The 8,782-nt window shown below is 39.3% G+C and overlaps 1 pseudogene; it reads left to right on the top strand.

The window, feature by feature from the left end:
• Nucleotides 1–3,442: 3,442 nt before the first annotated feature.
• Nucleotides 3,443–4,911, top strand: LOC102831027 (annotated as a pseudogene).
• Nucleotides 4,912–8,782: the final 3,871 nt, after the last annotated feature.

Here is an 8,782-nt window from a genome sequence, read left to right on the forward strand (position 1 = left end):
TTGAGACACCCTTTGAAATCTGTTCAGCTTGTTTACATCATGATTTCATCATTTCTTCCATGTCTTTTAGCTATATCAAGTTCAAAAGCAAGTTTCAGAGTTGCTTCTGGCTTTCATTTTGGTCTCTTTTTCTCCTGCTTTTAAAAACAAAAAACAAACAAAACTTTTGTTTCTTCATGTGCAAGGGAGATTTCAAAAAGTTTGTGAAAATGCCATTATCCTTTAATTCCATTTCCCCTTAATTTTTTAAGTCCCCTTGCATGATGTTCCTTATGTCATCCCACAACTTGTCTGGTCTGCAGTCATTAGTGTTTAATGCATTACATTTATTCTTGTGATAGTCTTTAAATTCACATGCGATATACTCAAAGTACTGTGTTGGCTCTCGGGTACTTCTTTTAATTTGCATCCTTACCTTAAACTTGTGTATGTGTAATTGCTGGCCTGTTCTGTAGTCAGTTTCTAGTCTCCTTCTGACAGATAATATTTAGCTTCTCCATCATCTTTTCCACAGATATAGTTAACTTGATAACTTTTTATTCCATTTAGTATGGTCCACATCATTTATGCTGTTCAAAATGGTATTTGCAATGAGTAAGCCATTGATCTTGCAAAATTCTATCAAGTTATTTTCCTCATCACTTCTATTGCCAAGGCCATATTTTACAACTTCAGAGCTTTCTTCTTTGTTTTCAAGTTTTATATTCCAAGCACTAGTATTTATCAATGCATCTTGGCTGCTTGTTTGATCAATTTCACACCGCAAAAGATGATAAAAGTCTTCTATTTCTTCATCTTTGGCATTAGTGGTTTGTGCATAAGTTTGATGCTTAACTGGTCTTCCTTGTAGATTTTTGAAAAAAAGGAAGACACACCCCCCCCCATGAGATGGATTGGCATAATGGCAGTAGCAATGTGTTCAAGCTTAGCAACAATTGTGAGGGCAACTTACGTCTAGGCATTATTTTGTTCTGTTGTGCATAGAGTCATTATGAGTTGGAACTAACTCAACAGCGCCTAAAAACAACAGCACTATTATCATTTTCATCATCAAAATTTGGCATTGTATTCTTGAATATCACAATTTCAAGATTCTGCAATCCATGTTGTATGCTCCAACTTTTCTCTGGGGGAACAGCTTCAATTAGAAGTATTGTTCTTTACAAAAGAAAATGTTCCTCTGCTCCACCACCACTAAAGCATCATTTTGAATTATTTTCCATGGTAGGCTATTACTTTCATAGTACAGTCATAATAAAATATCACAAATTTGGTCCAGGTCTGGTGCTGTGGGTTAATGCGCTGGGTTGTAAAGTCAGTTTGAACCACAAGGTCAACGGTTCAATCTCCCCAGCTGCTACTCAGAATACATATATGCTATAGGTTGAATCTGGTTTGATGACACTTAACAACAACAACAACAATGTAAGAATAGAAGTTTATTATCTTTCAATTCTGGAGGCTAGAAGTCAAAATTAGGCTATTGGCTAGGTTGATTCCTTTGAGGGCTATGAGAATGAAATTGTTCCCGTTCACTCCCCTAGTTTCTGATGACTCCAGTTGTTTCTTGGTTTCCATCTGTAGCATCACATGACATCCTTTCTCTGTCTCTCTGTCTCTGTGTCTACCAACCACATAGGATTAGGACCTACCCTATTCCAGTATGACCTCATATTATCCTACTTGATAAAATGCTCAAAACTGCCAGGGTCATGAAAAGCAGCAAAATCTGGGAAACTGGGCCAGCCAAGAGGAATCGAGCTGACTCCACAACTTACAGTAATGTAGTCTCCTAGATGGGATCCTGAAACTGATAAAGGACATTAGGTAAAAGGAAATCTATATGAAGTATGTTGTTGCTTGGTGTCATCAAGTTGATTCCAGGTCATAGCAAGATCATGTAACAGAGTAAAAGTGCCCCACAGGATTTTCTTGGTTGTGTTGTTATAGAGCTACTGAGTAGATTTGAACTGACAACTTTTCAGTTAGAAGCCAAGCGCTTAATGTTGCACTAGTTGGATGAACTTTAATTAACAGTAATGCTTCAATGTTTATTTATTAACTGTAACAAATATACTACATTAAAGTAAAATGTTAATAACAGGAGTAACTAGGTATAGGGTATATGGGAACTTACTGTACTATTTTTATAATTCTTCTATAAATCTAAAACTATTATAAAAAGTAAAGTTTACTTTAAAAAATAAATAAATAAGCATTAAGATAAATAACAACAACCACAACAAACCACTTTAGTTTTCAAGAGTCAAAGTTACAGATCTGCAATGTAAAGTAATAATAATTATGTGTCCTATTACTGGTTCTGTATTAAATGCACTGTGTCACCTTTCTGGACCTTTGTATGAAAGACAATGGGCATAATGATTAAGAGCATAGATTTTGGGGTCAGGGAGTCCTGGTCTTTCATTTCAGCTCTGCACCTTACAAGTTCTATCAACCCTGAGCCTTAGTTTCATCAACTATGTTGTTGTTGTTGTCAAATCAGTTCTGACTCATAGAGATCCTGCCTACTGTTTCCAAGCTGCAATTGGTGAGTTTGAAGCACTGCCCTTGCAGTTCAAACTGACCTTGTGGTCCAGTGCCTACCCCATAGAGTTTATATAAGGAATTATATAATGAGATCATGTGTTTGGAAATGTTTAAATAAAAACAGCAAATCCACTGCCATCAAGTCAACTCTATTTAATAATGTGAAGTCCAGTTAATAGTGTGGCTCTGTATGATAAGCACTCGACCTCAAGGTCAGTTTGAACCACCAGGTCAGCAGTTCAACCTCACCAGCCACTTCTCAGAAGCCCTATGCAGGGTCACTATGAGTTGGAATCAACTCGACAGCATATAACTGCAACAAAATAGGAAAGTGTAAAACTGCTCCACAGCGTTTCCAAGCCTATATAAATCTTAACTGAAGCTGACTGCCTTATCTTTCTCATGCAAAGCAACTGGTGGGTTCAAATCACCCCAATGCTTAAGCCACTGTCTCACGAGGGATCCGAGATAAATAGAAGTATAAAGGTATGAGGGACTAGTCACTGGAGATGGTCGAAGGCTGGACAGGAAAAAGCCCTGCAATCTCTTTATGCGTGGGCAAAGCTGTGTGAATTATAATCAAAGGGAAAGCATGTCCTCAAAGCCAAGTGACAGAGAAGGCAGAGACAATGGGCTAAATCTACACTTTATATGCAGGATTGAGAAGATGAGAGGTCCTGAGTCTCCTGCCGTCATCAGGTCTGGAAACCACTCTCTCCCTTCTAAGGAAGTACCACATCTTAAGAGGTAAGGCAGGCAGCAGCGGCAGGTACAGCACTGGCGCCTAGAGTCATTGTTGCGGTGTCTCACATCTGGGTTCTGGCCGTGACCCAGCTGCGGCCGCCATGGAAATGTAACCTTCCAGTACGGCAAATATGGCTGAGGAGGTTCAGCAACAACCAATGACCATGAATTTGATCCATCAGCTGACATGCTGAGTCATGATTTTGATGATGAACGAACATTAGAAGAGGAAGAAATGATGGAAAGAGAAACAAACTTCAGTTCTGAAATAGAGGATCTTGCAAGGGAAGGCGACGTGCCAATTCATGAACTTCTCAGCCTTTATGGTTATGATAGTGCTGTTCCATTCCCTGAAGAAGATGAGGAGGAAGAGGAAGAAGTTGGAGATGATGAAGATGCCGATAATGATGACAACAGTGGCTGTATTGGGGGAAATAAAGAAGAAAATATAAAGGATTCATCGGGTCAAGAGGATGAAACTCGGTCTTCCAATGATGATCCATCACAATCTTTGCTTCTTAAGATGCCCTGGAAATAATACGCCCACATTGATGTAAATATTTTGATACAAATAGGGAAATAGAAGAAGAATCTGAAGAAGATGAAGATTATATACCAGCAGAAGACTGGGAAAAGGAGATTATGGTGGGCTCCATGTTTCAAACAGAGATTCCAGTTGGCAATTGTAGATACAAAGAAAATGAAAAAGTATATGAAAATTATGATCAGCTCCTAAGTATTTACCAGGAGATAAAGTGATTGCATTTCTTAAGGATGCATCTAGAAGAACAGGTGATGAGAAAGGGGTAGAAGCAATTCCTGAAGGATCTCATATAAAAGACAATGAGCAGGCTTTATATGAACTGGTTAAGTGCAATTTTGATACAGAAGAAGCATTGAGAAGATAAAGATTTAATGTAAAAGCAGCTAGAGAGGAATTATCTGTTTGGACAGAGGAAGAATGTAGAAATTTTGAACAAGTTTTGAAGGCTTATGGAAAGGATTTTCATTTGATTTAGGCTAATAAAGTCTGAACAAGGTCAGTTGTGTAGCATTTTATTACATGTGGAAAAAATCTGAATGTTACAATTTCTTTGCTCAGCAAACCCAATTTGGAAAAAAGAAATACCATCTCCATCCTGGTGTAACGGATTACATGGATGTCTTTTAGATAAAAGTGAAAGTGCTTCTTCCAGTGGAGCCCCATCCCCTCCTCCAACTGCCTCAAACAGTAGTAACAGCCAATCTGAGAAAGAAGATGGCACTATAAGCAGTAGTAACCAAAATGGGGTCTCATCTAATGGACCAAGTGAAATATTAAACAAAGAAGACACAAAAGTTGAAGGATTGCACATTGATGGACCAATCAGTGGAAATAAGAAACCACTTCATGCAGAGATGGATACGAATGGCTATGAAACAGACAACCTTACCACTGACCCAAAACTTGCCCATCTCACTGCAAGAAATGAAAACGATTTTGAGGAGAAAAGTGAGAGACCTGCTAAAAGGCAAAGGGTAAACAGCAATGGAAAAGAAAGCCCAGGTTCTTCTGAAATTTTCCAAGAACCAATCTCACATGGAAAATTTGAGGAACTTGAAAACATAGATGACTAAATTTTAGACCTATTTTACCTTTTGTGGAGTAAATCCTGGTGTGACTAAAATTTTCAGGCTTGATGGGCTACCTTTAAAGTTAATTTTCTTAAAGCAGTTGTTTAAAGTTTAAGAATTTGAATTAAGCCTAACTTTAGGAAATATGGTTTCATAATTCTGTATTTTGCAGACTTTTTACTTTTAAAATGTCAAAGACCATTTAAGGATATAAAAAATACTTAAGTGAAAAAAAAAAAGAGGTAAGGCAGTGAGGCAGAGAGACTTGTCTGGGCCGTTAGATGAAGAACAATGGTCAGATAGCAGCATCTTGGGCAATTTTTAAAGAAATCACCTGACAGTTTTATCTGCTGCTTATGGAGTATATTCTGCCAGTGAATGTGGAAATCTGCATTTCTTTCAGAAGAATGATCCCTATGCCTGTCTCTTTAGGACCACACACCTCATGTTTACAAAGTAGATTTGGAGGAAAAGGAAATGTTTTCCAGAGCACATAGGAGTTGGAGATTTGGCAGTAAATTCCCTAGCATAGCTTCAGGACCCAGAACAAAGAGGGTGTTCCAAGCAAATCTTAATCTGCGTCCACTCAGTTTATGAGGTTAAACATGTAGCATTAAACCAGGGTTATTCTGAATCCTCTCTGCCAACATCACAAAACGCAGGTCATTGTCTACCCTCGGAATCCTTGGATGATTGCATGTTGTTGTTGTTGTTGTTAAGTGCTGTGGAGTCGGTTCCGACTCATAGCGACCCTGCACAGGGTTTCCGAGGCTGTAAATCTTTACTGGAGCAGAAAGCCTCATCTTTCTCCCTTGGAGCCGCTGGTAGTTTCGAACTGCTGGCCTTAAGGTTCACAACCCAATTATGAATGATTGCATAAATCTGCATAAAATCTATCCTTTTCTTTGCCAGCTATTCTCCTCTCTGCCATCAAGTCGATTCGTACTCATAGGGATCCTGTATAGGGTTTCTGAGGCTGTAAATTTTTATGGGAGCCGAAAGCCTCGTCTTTCTCCTGCAGTGTGGTTGGTGGGTTTGAACTATCCAACCTTATGGTTAGCAGGCCAATGCTTATCCTACAGTGCCATTGTTGTTGTTAAGTGCCCTATTATTCTGACTCATATCAACCCTACATAGGGTTTCCAAGAAGTGGTTAGTGAGTTTGAACTGCCAACTTTGTGGTTAGCAATTCAGTGCTTATCCTACAGCGCCACACCAGGACTCCATTTTTAAGTTGTTGTTGTTAAGTGGTGTCGACTTGGTTCCAACATATAGCAACACTGTATAGGGCTTCTGAGGAGCAGCTGGTTAGCTTGAACTGCCAACCTTGCAGTTCAAACAAAATTTGCAGTGCATCAACCCACAGTGCCACACCAGGACTCCATTAAGTGATCATAATCTAGAAGGTGACTACATGAGAAACTAACTCACCACCATCAAGTAGATTCTGACTCATAGGGACCCTATATAGAGTTTCTGAAGTTTCTGAAGTCTTTACAGGAGTAGAAAGCCTCATTTTTCTCCCACAGAGTGGTTGGTGGTTTTCCTAACTTTGCAGTTAGCATCCCAATGCTTATCCTACAGCACCACTAGTGACCCTAAATATGCATATTTAGAATAATTTTCAAGAGCATTGACTTGGCCAGGACATAACCGGCTATCACAGGTGGAGTGCATTTTGCATGCAGGAAGGATATGAACTTTAGGAAGCCAACAGGAGAAATGTTATGGATTAAATTATGGCCTCACAAACTTTGTATTGTGCTTCAAATATCCTGACATCTAGAGAATCATTTCCTAGACCCGTGGACATAATTCTGTTTAGAAGTAGGGTCTCCTTAGTTATGCTGATAAGGTCTTATCTGTGTTGGTTATGACCTAAACCTAATCACTTCAGAGTTTGAAAAAGAACAGAGTCGACATGGGACTAGGAACCCTGGTGGTGCAATAGTTAAGGACTCAGCTGTTATCTGAAAGCTTGGCAGTACAAGCCCACCCAGTGGTTCCCTGTGAGAAAGGCCTGGTGATATGTTACAATAAAAATTACAACCAAGAAGCAGTTCTGTCTGTCACAAAGGGTCATTATAAGTCCAAACTCAACTCAATGATTCCTAATAGCAACAGATACAGAAGGAAGCACAAATGGGGTGGAGGTGGTACACTCAGGGAGATGGATGCCATGTGCAGATTATCAAGAAACCAAGGAAGCCATGGGCCACAGAAGGTGCAAGAGACAAGGATCTTCTCCAAGCTAACAGAGAGAGAGCTTTCCCCTAGAGCAGGTTGCCTTGAATTCAGACTTCTAGTCTCTCAAACTCTGAGAAGATAAATTTCTGCTCTTTATAGCCACCCACTTGTGGTATTTCTGTCCCAGCATCCCTAGAAAACTAAGATTACAGCCTTTGCCAATCTTTGTCTGAGATCACACTGGAATCAGGGAAACACCTCAATAATTATGACACCTCACGTTTCAAAAATGGCTAAAGCTTGGCTTTAGTGTCAGAGAAACTGGGATTCGAACCTTGACTCTGCCATCAGGCAGGTCGCTTAACTTCTCTGACTCTCATTTTTCTTTTTTGAGAATGGTAATATCGACTTTACTCATATCAGGTTAAATAATGAATATAAGTGGCTAGCACCAAATTTTGTACAAGATGATCACAGGGCTTTTAAATGAAATAGAGATGTTTCCCCAAGGTCTTTGGGAACTTGCTGAATGTAAGAAGAGAAACAAGGTACAGAAACAGAGTCTAATGATTGGGAATTAGTTGATTGAGAAAAAAATTAACTCTCAATGAGAGTGTGAGTCATCCCAATTGGTTGCTTGAGCCTATTCCAAGTCATGGTTTTAATTTACAAAATGAGATGCGGGCTGCAGTTCTGAGAACAAAGAGAGAAAGACAAGAACAATCTGACCAATTTCAACCACCCCCACCTGGGGCATATCTGGGCAACACCAACCAATATTTCTCCACCTTCCTGGAGCTTCTTTGTACAGGGTTTCTTCATAGGGATTGTGACAATAGATGCCTGTAGGCTGCAGAGGGAGTCATCTCTTTCTCTGCCACAGGTGACATCTGCCCCAGATAGAGGAAAAGCATTGTCAGCCCCATGTACTCTCCCCAACTCTATTTCAAGATGTGAGTGAAAGGCTGAGGAATCCAGGGCTGATTGATAACAATTTCAATCCCTTGAGGCTCACTTGTTCCTTTTTTAAAAAATTAATTCTGCTTACCAGCTGCTTTTGTTCATGCAGGGCTAGAGAAACATTAGCACCATATGTCTTCTAGTTTTCTGGGAGTCTAATGAAAATTGTACTTAAAGAATGTATCAAATTCAAATTCTAATGGAAAGTATGGGTAAGGTTGCACTGCCGATTACTGTAACTGTTGTCAATAAGTTATACACCTGTAAAAAGTTGAATTAACAAAAGTTGTGTGATAGATATACTTACAACAATAATTTTAAAAAAAGAAAAAGAAAAAACTGCTGAAGATGCTTATGGGAATTTTTTATTTGGAGGTCGAGGGTCATAGTTTCATTGAACAACCTAGTTAATTGGCCTGATCATGTATTTAGTGCTTCTGTTAACCTCCTAATTTGCCGCATAGTATCTGGAACCTTAAACGTTTGCAAATGATCATCCGAGGCAGAACAGTTAGTCTCTGGTATATATTCTGTTGTGCTTAGGATCGCTGTGAGTCAGAACCAACACAACAGCACCTAAACAACAACTTGGTTTATGTATGTATATAGTAGTATTATTCAAGGAGCTCTGGTAGCATAGTGGTTACGAATCGGGTTGCAAACCGCAAGGTCAGCAGTTCGAAACTATCAGCTGCTCCGTGGGAGAAAGATGAGGCTTTCTGCTCCC

The sequence above is a fragment of the Chrysochloris asiatica genome, unplaced genomic scaffold (assembly GCF_000296735.1).
Source record: "Chrysochloris asiatica unplaced genomic scaffold, ChrAsi1.0 scaffold00008, whole genome shotgun sequence".
Classification (NCBI taxonomy): domain Eukaryota; kingdom Metazoa; phylum Chordata; class Mammalia; order Afrosoricida; family Chrysochloridae; genus Chrysochloris; species Chrysochloris asiatica.